The 12,467-nt window shown below is 38.1% G+C and overlaps 1 protein-coding gene across 6 annotated transcripts in view; it reads right to left on the bottom strand.

The window, feature by feature from the left end:
* The window catches only part of RABGAP1 (RAB GTPase activating protein 1), a 110,443-nt gene extending 99,531 nt beyond the window's left edge, over positions 1 to 10,912 (bottom strand). For 2 of the 6 annotated variants that reach the window (XM_045572045.1, XM_045572047.1), the window contains exon 1: positions 8,326 to 8,410. The gene's annotated coding sequence lies outside the window, so the exon portion shown is untranslated. Of the gene's footprint in view, positions 1 to 8,325; positions 8,411 to 10,119; positions 10,419 to 10,817 lie in introns of those variants that run through there. The other 4 variants (XM_036411869.2, XM_045572046.1, XM_045572048.1 and 1 more) reach the window with 4 other exon arrangements.
* Between the last annotated feature and the right edge of the window lie 1,555 nt (positions 10,913 to 12,467).

Raw genomic sequence — 12,467 nt, 5'->3', positions numbered from 1 at the left:
AGTGTGTAAACACTTTTGAGGACACCTTATATACAGACAGTCCCTAAGTTATGATGGTATGTACAATTTTGATGGTGCAAAAGCAATACACATGATAAATTACTTGAGATACTCAATACTTTATCATAAAATAGTCTCTGTTAGGTAATTTTGCCCAACTGTAAGCTAATGTAAGTTTTCTGAGCACATTTAAGATAGGGTGGGCTAAGCTATGATGTTTGGTAGGTTAGATGTATTAAATGCATTTTTGAATCACAATATTTTAAATTATGTTGGGCTCATCAAGACATAACCTCATCCATCATAAGTCAAGAAGCTCCTGAACTTCAATATCTCCACATATCTGCACTCCAAGTGTACTCTTCCTAAAGTGGTTTCCTTGCTTGTGTGCTCCATCAACTGCAACTCATCATTCATGATTTAACCCTCCCTTTTCTAGTAGCCTGCCCATTTTCACCCCAGAGCCAAATGAATGATTTGCCTTATTCTGTTCCCACAGTATTTCACATTTTTTATAGTGCCTATTATGCAGTATTACAATTTGCCAGTGAATACCACTTAACTTAATCATTACATATCTATTTCACAGATGAGAAAATTAAGGCTTAAAGATATGGTGCTTATTCAAGATTATGGTTATGTAACTTCTTCAAGGTAATGGTTGTAATGTAATTGTTTAGAGGCAAAGCCAAAATGTGAACCCAATGACCTACTTAACTTGTTAAAATAGATGTGAATGGTTCTTGTAACTGAATTTGACATGCTTGAGACTAACTGTGCTAGTCCAGCCACTAGTCCAGGGCTCAGACTTATCTTTATTCCTTTGGATTTCTTGAAAACTCTTTCTTCATAAAGGAATAGTATTGACTGCCTCCAGCTCTACCACTTCAAAGGTATTCCCCACACAAACTGAACAGTCCCTCTCAAAAATCTGCCCACTCTCCTCTCACCCTCACAAACCTCTTCTTCTAAAACCCAACACAATTTCAAAATTTAAAGAATTATTTTCTGTACTCATCTTACTTCTACCAGCTAAAATAAATGAAAATACTGACCATTTTCTTATTCTGAAATTCTTGTTTTTCCTTCCAATTTCTACCTCTGACTACCTTTTCTCAGCTGCCATTTAGGTTCCTTCTCTTCTGTCCACTCATTGAATTCCATCCTGTTCCTCTTCTTTTTCCATATTTCCTCCTGGCTATCTCACTAGCTCACTGGCTAACTTCTCTTTACCTTTGACAGGCTCAAAGTGGTATAGGAAAAACACAAGTAAACAAGTAATTACCGTATTTTTCGGACCATAAGACGCTCCGGACCATAAGACGCACCAGTTTTTAGAGAAGGGAAATGAAGAAAAAAAGATTCTGAAACAAATAGTGTCCTAAAATATTTTATGTGCATTAAAACCCAACATCACAGTCATAAACACATGTAATCAACCCTGTAAAGTAAACAGCAGCATTTAGAACCATTTTAGAGCTGGGCAAGCACACAGAGACCACACAGAGCCGGGCAAGTAAAAAAACTTTTTTTTTAAAGTATATGTGTAGGCTATATTTGGACCATAAGACGCAGGGACTTTTCCCCCCCACTTCTGGGGGGGGGAAAAGTGCGTCTTATGGTCCGAAAAATACGGTACAATACAGTACAGTATAGTGTTTGCTAAAATAGAGGTATGCAAAGGGTGTTATGAAAATACACAGGAGGGCTCTGCTACGTCCCATGGCCATCTCAAAATCAATTACACGTTTGCAAATCGGACCCCCATTCATTACACAAGCATATTCTTCCTCAGATGTTTCCTATCCTGGTTAACAACTACTGATCCAAGAATGCCAAAAAAAAAAAAAAAACCTTGACTCCTTTTCTCTTCTTCCTTGAAACTAATGGATTTTAATTTCAAAACGTATTCCAAAAATCTATTCCTTCTTTGCTATCATCCATGTCACTGATTGGTGAGTACTTCATTCTCTTTCAACTTCTACATGTAAGTCTCCCTTTGTAGACTCTCTAGTAACTGGTTATCAGCATCCTATAGTTGGTTAATTATTAAAGTTCAGATATGATTGTATATCCCACCCCTTCCTCAAAACCTGTGCTCCTGACTCAAAACAAAAATATTCCGCCCTAGTTAGTTTGGCTCAATGGAGAGTGTCGACCTTCGGACTTAAGAGTCTGGGGTTCAATTCTGGTCAAGGGCACATGCTAGGGTTCTGGGCTAGATCCCCAGTAGGAGGCATGCAAAAGGCAGCCCATCAATGATTCCCTCTCATCATTGATATTTCTCTCTCTCCCTCCCTTCCTCTCGGAAATCAATAAAATAATATTTTTAAAAAAATAATAACAATCTAAACTCCTTATATCATTAATTTTTCAAAATCTCTGGAGACACTTTATCATTCTAGTCTTAACTCTTCTATCAAACCTCACCAGATAACTTACTAAATTGATTATGCATTTTTATGCTTTCAAGGCCTTGCTCACGCTGTTTGCTAACATAGGAATGTCTTCACTTTCCCATTTAGTCCTTCTCCCCAAACAACAATCTGGTGATACAATCAAATATTCAATCTCCCTGTTTCCCTCTGCAATATTCCTTATTTCCCTACATGGTTCCAAAGGCTTTCGTTTGCTTTTTAATTCTACCACAGAATTATAGCATTTATCACTCAGTAAAATATTCTACCTTTCCTACTGCACTGTATTGGTTGATCATTCCAGAAACACTTGCTAAATATAAACCACAAGGTAAATGCTAGGAATACACTGAGTACACACAGTCCCTTCAAAACTACTGTGGCCCTAGCTGATTTGGCTCAATGTATAGAACATCCGCCTGGGAAATGAAGAGTCCTGGGTTCAATTCCAGTCAAGGGCACATGCCCTGGATGCAGGATCATTCCCCAATAGGAAGCATGCAGGAGGCAGCCATCATTGATGTTTCCATCTCTCTCTCTCTCTCCCTTCCTCTCTGAAATCAATAAAAATATATCCTTTCTATATAATAAAAGGTTAATATGCAAATTGACCGATAGATGGAAGACTGGCTGCTATGACGCGCAGTGACCATAGGGGGCAGATGCTCAATGCAGGAACTGCCCCCTGGTGGTCAGTGTGGTCCCATGGGAGAAACCACTCAGCCAGAAGTCCTGAGCCAGGCTCATGCAGCAGTGGTGGCAGGAGCCTCTCCCACCTCCAAGAAACACTAAGGACATCCGTCTGCTAGGCCTGCTAAGTAGTACATCTCCTGAGGGCTCCCGGACTGCGAGAGGGCACACCCTCCCCCGAGTGTATGAATTTCATGTACAGGGCCTCTAGTTTAAAAGTAAAACTACTTGAGGACAGGGAACTTAGATTTTATTCATATTATCTTCATATCATATTCTTGCCTACTGTCAGTACCCAATAAATTTGATTGGTTGAATGATACTTTTCATCAGTATTTAACTGATAGGGCAGTGGTCAGCAAACTCATTAGTCAACAGAGCCAAATATCAACAGTACAATGATTGAAATTTCTTTTGAGAGCCAAATATTTAAACTTAAACTTCTTCTAATGCCACTTCTTCAAAATAGACTCGCCCAGGCAATGGTATTTTGTGGAAGAGCCACATTCAAGGAGCCAAAGAGCCGCATGTGGCTCGCAGCCGCAGTTTGCCACCACTGTGATAGGGTACAAGTAATGTGAGGACAAATGACAAATACACTATACATATAGTATACATGATTAGGATGTGAATATGAATGATGATAGGAATGAAGAGACTCAAAAAGGGCCACCCTGAGTGTGCCTGACCCTTTGACAGGTCGCCAACTTTCAGAGCCAAACTAGTTAAACAATACTGAGTCACAAAACATATCTTGGATTCCCTTTGGACCAAAATACTCTTATCACTTCCTTCCCAATGCCCATCATTTTTATGGATCAACCAGTGAGCAAATGAATGCAGTTTTAGGGAATCTTAAGGGGAATACTTAAATCACCTTGCTAAATCTAAAGAGTTCCGATATTTTACCGAATATGGTACTAAGAAGCTTTACATGCATGAATGCTAATCTTTATACTAACCTTGCCAAATAGGTATTAACTTCATACGACAGACAAACTAGGACTAGATTGGTTCAATAATTTGCTTAAGTTCACAGAGAAAATTATGAAACTTGATCCAAACCCTGGTATCTTGGTACCACTGTTTTTTGTTTTTTTTCTGAAATGCATCTCTCTCTGTGGTATTCCTGTCTCCATTATCTCCCCATTCCAATACATCCTCTTATGCTGCTCCTAGTTGCATCCTTCTAAAACACAGATCTGATAAGATTATTCTCTGCTCAGAAAAAGAACAAGATAGCAAATAGCAAAGGAATCAAATTTCAAGGATGCTATAGCAGGCCAATTCCTATGGGTTTGTAGCCCTTTAAAATTAATCAAGCAGAGTGCAAGAGAAGATAGGGTATTTTTAAAAACTGCGCCATGTTAATCTCAGCCTTTTTTTTTTTCTTCTTTTTTTCTTTTTTCTGACTCTGAAGTTTATTTCCCTGAATTAGTTTTCACATAAATTTCTTACAGCCTATCCCTGGGAAGGATGGGAAATCTAAGAAAACAAAACAAAAAAAAATCCCTTATTTATTTATAAAATAAAAAATTCCTTTCCATTACTATACAATTAGTTAAACAATAGGTGTGTCTTTAAGTCTGACTCTGAATTTGAGGACTAAAGTAATTATTTAAGAATCATATTAATGTAAGCTTTCTGAATAATTTTAGCTTAGCTTAAAAAAGTAAAAACAAAAGAAAAAACCTATTAATTTTGGGCCTACAACACTTAGGCAAGATAAACCACTTTGTCTAAAAGTCAGACAAATTTTAACCTATAATGCCTGTGACAATTCCTTAAACTATAAAGTTACTCTTTTAGTTCAATTTCAGATGAACTAAAAAAAGAAAGACACCTTAAGATTATAGGAATTTGTAAGATTTTTAATTTTTTAAAGATTTTAAAAATTTTAATCTAAAATTGTGGTTAAATATACATAACATAATCTTTACCATTTTAGCCATATTTAAATGTACAGTTCTGTGGTATTAAGTACATTCACATTGTTGTGTAACCAGCTCCACAGTCCATTGCTATAACTTTTTCACCTTCTTTAGCTGAAATAATACCTACTAAACAATAACACTCACTAAACAATAACTCCCATTCCCACAGGCAACCAATATTCTACTTTCTATCTCTATGAATTTTACTACTCCAGGGACCTCATATAAGTAGTGGAATCATACCAATATTTGTCTTTTTATAGCTGGCTTATATTACTTCAAAGTTCATCTATGTTGTAGCCTGTGTCAGAATTTCCTTTAAGGTTCAATAACATTCCAATGTATGTAAGTGCCACATTTTGTTTATCCATTCATTGCTCAATAAAAGTTTTTAAAAGACTGGTGGTAATTTAATAGGATTTTTAGACTAAAACTCACAAAATTAGTCAAGTGCCTAAAGAAGACAGCCAATGTTTTCAGAGTTATTTCTCACTTTCTCATGAATAATCAAGTTTCATTAAGACTTTTAAAAGTCAACAGTCTGGTATGTTTAAAAAAACAACAACTGAGAGTTGAATTTCTCAGTCCTTTTTGATATACAATAAATGATATTACAGCTTCAGTTTTATCGTATGTAAAATGAGGGAACTTAACCCTTTCTCTTACTTTGTGAGTGAGAGTATCCAGGAAAGGAGCAGGGATGCCAGGTGCTTTCAAGTCCTAATCCTTGATGTAAGATTAGTTCCATTTTTACAAGTGGAGAAACTGAGTCTCAGAGTCATTAAGTAGGTTATCTTTAGTTATATATTCAGTAACTGGCAGACTTGGGAAATCTAAATAATTTTTATTCTAAAGTTCACCCTCTCCTCTCTATATATTGATACCTCTAGTGAAAGATAGAAGATGTAAGGTCAGGGGATGAACATCACCTAAAGCTCATTTAACACTCTTAAGTGCAATTTGTTGATACATGAAAAAACTAACCCATATAAGTGGTTTCACCCATGTTCCTGTGGCTACTTCAGGAAACAGAACTTTTCCCCGCAGAACACTAGGTATGCTTCACTTCAACACAACAGCTCTGAAATGAAATATTTAATTTTGGATGGCATTTCCACAACAGACAGCTATCTCTGGGAACACCGGAAAAGTCAGCTTAATATTATTGTACTACTCATTTACAAGGTCAGATTGAATTTCTGACCTTGCTAAAACAGATTTTTTAAAAAAATATATATATTATTGATTTTCTTACAGAGAGGAAGGGAGAGAGAACGAGAGCTAGAAACATCAATGAGAGAGAAACATCGACCAGCTGCCTCTTGCACATCCCCTACCGGGTTTATGCCCGCAACCAATGTACAAGCCCCTGACCGGAATTGAACCTGGGACCCTTCAGCCCGCAGACTGATGCTCTACCGCTGAGCCAAACCGGGTTTGGCTAGATTTTTTTTTTTTTTTTTTAAGGTAACCTTGTCTTTACTTATTCTGGAACAAATTTCTAAAGCATAATCTAATTAATTTTATAAATATAAAAATGTGAGTATTTTTGAGCAACACAGAATCATTTAAGAACTTTTCTTCCTTTTAGGAAGTTAATCATATATTTTCTTCTCATCTATAGTGCAGAAAATGAATCTATCCCATTTAGAATTTCAACCTGTCAACACTCAAATCTGAAACATTTATATTACTCATTTCTCCTTAAACTATGTGAATTTAATGCCATGCAGGCAAACCATTTGATAGATAACCAAAGCCTAAGATATATGCAGTAATTATGGTTTCTCCTTTCTATGACCTCTGATTTTTAGGGGAATGTGTATAGGCAAACCACAAATGTTTGGCAAAAGACACATGTTTCATGCACTTTCTGATAAAAGAAGACCCTGGTCCACAGTTACACAAGGATAGTGGAACATTTGACAAGTGTGGGCAATCAATAAACATTTTTTGAGTATCTTCATTATCAGCACTGCATAAGATTAAAAATTTTAATAAATATTCAAGTTCCACAGGTGTTTTTAAAACTATCTGAAAATATCTTTTCTCACAATCAAAAGCAAAAATAAAACTTTTTGCTAGGGAATAATTCTAGACAGAAATCACCCTTTTCTTCCATTCACAGAGAACTGAACAGTTAAGTACAATAAAGATAGAACCATAACCATTTCTCTTCTACAGATATATCAGAGGTCTATTCATAGACAATCGTGTATCACAGCAAAGGGATTTATGTGACATGTTCCTACTCTTACATTGCCAGAATCCATTTATCGGCATACTTCAAGGGCATATAGTTTATTGCCTATACAGTAAAAATATAAAATTATTAACTCAAGGCTCTTTTCTACAGTAGTATTACAGAAATACCCAAGAGTCAATCCAATTTAGCCTTAAATGCTGTTTCTAATACCCCTGATGATATTTATAATATGTCCCCTAAGAAAGATTCTGCATATCAGTTTCTTTCCCTGTTATAAAGGTCATCCTCAGAAAATGGAAAATTATAACCATAAGTTGATGTTTATAATTACAGAAATGTGTAAATAATGGGAAATGGGAAAAAGAAGTTTCAAAAATAGTTAAATTATTGTTATGCTTTAAGAAATAACTTTTTGTTAAAGTTACCATGTGAACTAACTTGCTATATTAAGTATATTAAGAAATGTCAGATTTTTGTATGGAGAAAAATTACCACAAAGATGAACAGACACCAGAGAGTAGTGATTCAGAACCTAAAAGCTAATGCAACCTTAACTGGAGATACATACACATGCATTAACTTTTACTGCAAACCTCCAAATAGAATAGCATAACCATATAGTTAAGATATACTCCTTCACATTTTTAAAAATATATTTTTATTTTTACAGAGAGGAAGGGAAAGAGATAGTGTTAGAAACATCATGAGAGAGGAACATCGATCAGCTGTCTCCTGCACACCCCCTACTGGGGATGGGTCATAACCAAGGTACATGCCCTTGACCTGAATCGACCCTGGGACCCTTCAGTCTGCAGGCCTACGCTCTATCCACTGAGCCAAACCAGTTAGGGCCTCCTTCACATTTTAAGGCCAAGATAATATACACTATTTAACGTCATGCATGAACTTGAAAACAAGTTTAACTTTTACTATTTAATGATCCATAGAAAAAGGGATTGGGGTAGGAAGAGCTTAGACCTTATAGAACTCTACTATGATATAAAGAATCATCTTCAAGAAATTCTCACTGTTGACTAACTCAAAGTATTACAGTTGCTTTGGAAAGAGAAAAACTTACCAAGCTAAATTCTATAAACTGAAGTGTTAATGACTTGCAAACTGCCATATTTGGTCAGACAGTCTTTGCACACAAAGAGAAACAGCTGTTAGGGTCAACAAAAGAGGTTACAATATAAGTTTAAATGTCTATCTAATATTGTTTTGACTTACAAGTTTTCTAAAGAATAATGATCCGAGGTTGATCAGAAAACAAGGGGGCAGAAGGGACAGAACAAGGTGACCAAATTATTGCAAAATGAAACAGCTGTTAAATTGAAACACTGTTTTTTTTCATATATACCAATGGGCATGACTATTTTAGCCTTGGACTTTCTTTGGGACCTAACTGTGGAAAACAAAACAAGGCAATTACATACAAAGCACCCAAATGTCATGCCCAACTGTTGGTTATCTATGTTGATTAAATTAGTATTTCTTTAATATTTGAGCTCTATCACCAAGAAAGATATGAGTTTTATTCATTTATTCCACATGCTTGAAATGGTTAATGATATCGGATTATAATGAAAATTACACAGATAATATAATAGGCAGCCTATGTCAAAACCTCAGCACACTCAACAGTAGCACCAATTTAAATGAATAATTTTCTGAAGCCTTCAGTCAAAGGTCACTTGTTAAAACAATTACTCTGAAATGATGAGACCTTCAAAGTAGGCTTTATTTTAGCTGGACACATTCTCAAGAAAAGACAATGACTTCTTTAAAACAATCTGAGCTGCCAAGTCTAGCTGGAAATATACTCAATAAAAAACAATGACTTCTTTAAAGAATCTGGGCTATAAAGTTGATATATTTTTGTGGGAAATCATGTCGCCCTCATGTAAATAACATGCAGAATACACTTCTTTCAATGTGCAGTAGAAAAGATAAGAAGCAGGTGTCTTCACTTTTACAGTATCACTAAATTACCTCTTAATTCAGATTAAGCACCTGTAAACTGCTAATAGAACACCATGCCAAAAATACCAAAAATGTGTACATAGTTATAGGTTAACTATCCACGCAAATACATACCTTAACACCAACGAGTAAATTAACTGTAAACTGAATTATAAAACTAAAACAACAAAAAGGAAATGAACCAAAAATAACAACAGTTCAATTACAAACCTGAGTTGATAAATCCTATTAAAGCTACTTACAAATTTTAAATGTCAGCTGTACAAAGCAATCATAGATGAAAATTTTACTAAAGCAAACTGAGTTCTACAAAGAATTCTCTCCCTTAGTAAACACTACTTAAAAGCCTTCAAAATATATAAAACAGCACTCTCAACCAACAGGTCCTTTTTTTTTTTTAAGTTAAATGTGCACTTCCTTGGCAACTAAGCTTTTCTTCAACTACTTTGCAAACATCAGTTTAATGTGACACAGTTCAAGTCACCCTCCATTGTTTTTTACTTCCTAAATAAACAAAGCAGCTGGAAACACACACACACACACACACACACACACACACACACGCCCGCCCGCGCTTTGGACTTACTACTCCAGTTACACATATGTGAATACAGGTGTTTATTAGAGTGAAAATAACAAAATAATTATGAAACCTGTCCCTGGCAGTGTTTTGTGTTTTGTTTCCCCCCCCCCCCCATTGATAAAAAATAGCAAAAGCTAAAATATCTCACATTGGAACAGGGTTTTGAACTAACGGAGAACTAGTAGTGTGAGGATCATAAGTATCATGATTATTTTTGCTTCCAATATAAAAGAACCTCTGAGTAACCCTAGCATGGAAATGCTTGCAAAAGCAGGTGCAGATGGTAACAGGCTGAAGGATACTGACCAAAGTACTACCGGGCAATGGACAGCGAATACTTGGGAGGCTGATTATTTTCTGACTTAACACCTAAAACCCCCAAGTTTGCTGAGAATCAAGAGACAGCAAGGAAGTACTGGGAGCAGAGATTTAAAGAAGATGGGGCAATGGGATGCCGCAGACACTTCAAGTTTAGGCGGGGAAAATGAGACTGTGAGGCCAACACGAGATGGCAGATCCAGACCAAAAGGCAGCAAGTCTTTCCGATTAGTCGCAGCCCAGGAAGACTGGCCGGGGCCGAGGCCAGCCTCACTCAGAGACGGGCCCTGGGGGCAACAGGGAGAAACTGAGGCGGAGGAAAGGCCAGATTCCCACACAGGACCTGGCCCGAAACATTCAAGTCAAAAGCCAAACCGGCTTTGCTCGGGGCCCAGAGGGACGGCCACAAGTTGAAGGCTCTGGAGACAGACACCCACCCAAGACAGGGGGAACCGGTTCGGGCAGGGGCTCCGCGAGCGTTCCCACTTGCGCATGCGCCCTCTCCCCTCCGCCGCAGCCTCCCCTCCCCCCAATCACAGCTCCCCTCACAACACCGCTCCTCCAGGGAGCTGAACGCAGGCTCGCCGCCAGCCCAGGCCCGCGGGATGGGAACGCGGGTGGGCTCCTAGCAGAGGAGACCCCCTGGCTTGGTAGAGGGAGGAAGGGGAGGGGAAACGCGGCCCTACCCGACCCGCCGTCTCCTCCTCCACCGCCGGCCCTTCGCCGTCCCGGAGGCTTCGTCGCCTGGGCCTCCCTAGCTGCCCAGCCCCCGTCTTCCCCGCCCCCTATTCACGTGAGAGCGGCTTTTTCCGCTCTCTGCCCGCCTCCCGCCCCGTGTCATTGGTCCGCGGCTGAGCCGCGCCGCCCCATTGGTCCAACAACAAGCGGCGAGGGCGTACTTCCTCTCCTCGACGCCCCACCTGGGCTTTCGGCCCGCCCCGAGAGTCTGCGCGTGCGCGGAGTCTGCGCTGGAGACCAGCAGCCACTGGCTGGGCTTGGACAGGTAGTGGGTGTTCGGCTGCAGCAGGGACTGAACGCAGGACGGGACTAAGAAATTAGGAGGGAGAGTGAGAGGAAGCAGGCTGGGTAGTACCTTTAGACCAGGGAGTCTTCTGTTCACCTTTCACGTTGAATACTTTTTCAAAAGCGGTGCTTGACAGTGTTAGTGAACTCACCTGGCCTTTATTGATAAGGCACAAAGGTGCCAAGGATAGTGATGGGTGCAGGATATCTTATTTGGCTTTACTACAAACATGTGAGAATCTGACTTTTCTCGTTTTACAGAGGAGCCCAACCTAAGTTACAGAATTCAGTCTAGAAGTAAAACTTCTGACTGTCCAAGGCCGTAAGATTATTAAGAGACACACAAAGTAGCACAGAAATGAACAAGGTTGTTTCAGTGTTACTAAAAAACGCAGCTGGAATTTTATTTGAAAATTGTCCAAAAGTAGTATATAGAGTAACGACAATGTAACGCATTTTAAAGTCCCTGTCCTGAATAAATTTACAATGTAGTTGGAAAAAACACAATGATTATTAAAGGTGCTATTTCAGTCTTGATAATTTATAAAATAATGCTACAAACTCTTACTTTTTTTTTTTTTAATTCCAATAGCATATGCTCTTTTCCTGGTGAATGACTCATTCCCAATGTTTTCCTATGGATATTGAATCTAAGTCAACCAGAGAAAAGCTGTGTTGTTAAGTACTCTTTGTGACTTGTCTGTCACAATAGTCTCGTTAAACTCCCTCCAGAAATAGTTTTGTTCCTTTTCTCCTTATACACTTATAAAGTAATAATACCCATTTAAAACATACAGTATTAGGAAAAAAGTAAAATGCCCTGAATTCCTGACAACATACATGTATTTCTTTTGGTGACCATACATGTATTTCTTGACTCATGTACACCCCAACATATATGTAAACCTTAAGAGAAAATTTTGAAACAAAACTTTATTACAGAATAGTATATCTTAGAGAAAAATATACACAAGCTAAAATAACAAATAAAAATATCACATTCCCACAACCAATGTTAATACTTTTATACATCCTTCAGTGTCATCATAATTGTTTTTCAAAATGAGGAAACAGTATAGAAATCTTTTTTTAATTATTTAAATATATTTTATTGATTTATTACAGAGAGGAAGGGAGAGGGATAGAGAGCTAGAAACATCAATGAGAGAAACATCGACCAACTGCCTCCTGCACACCCCCTACTGGTGGTGTGCCCGCAACCAAGGTACATGCCCTTGACAGGAATCAAACCTGGGACCCTTCAGTCAGCAGGCTGGCAGCTCTATCCACTGAGCCAAACCGGCTTGGCTAGA

The sequence above is a fragment of the Pipistrellus kuhlii genome, unplaced genomic scaffold (genome assembly GCF_014108245.1).
Source record: "Pipistrellus kuhlii isolate mPipKuh1 unplaced genomic scaffold, mPipKuh1.p scaffold_m20_p_43, whole genome shotgun sequence".
In the NCBI taxonomy this organism is placed as follows: Eukaryota; Metazoa; Chordata; class Mammalia; order Chiroptera; family Vespertilionidae; genus Pipistrellus; species Pipistrellus kuhlii.
The sequence above is the reverse complement of the archived record's forward strand: the minus strand, read 5'-3'. Positions and strand labels throughout refer to the sequence as shown.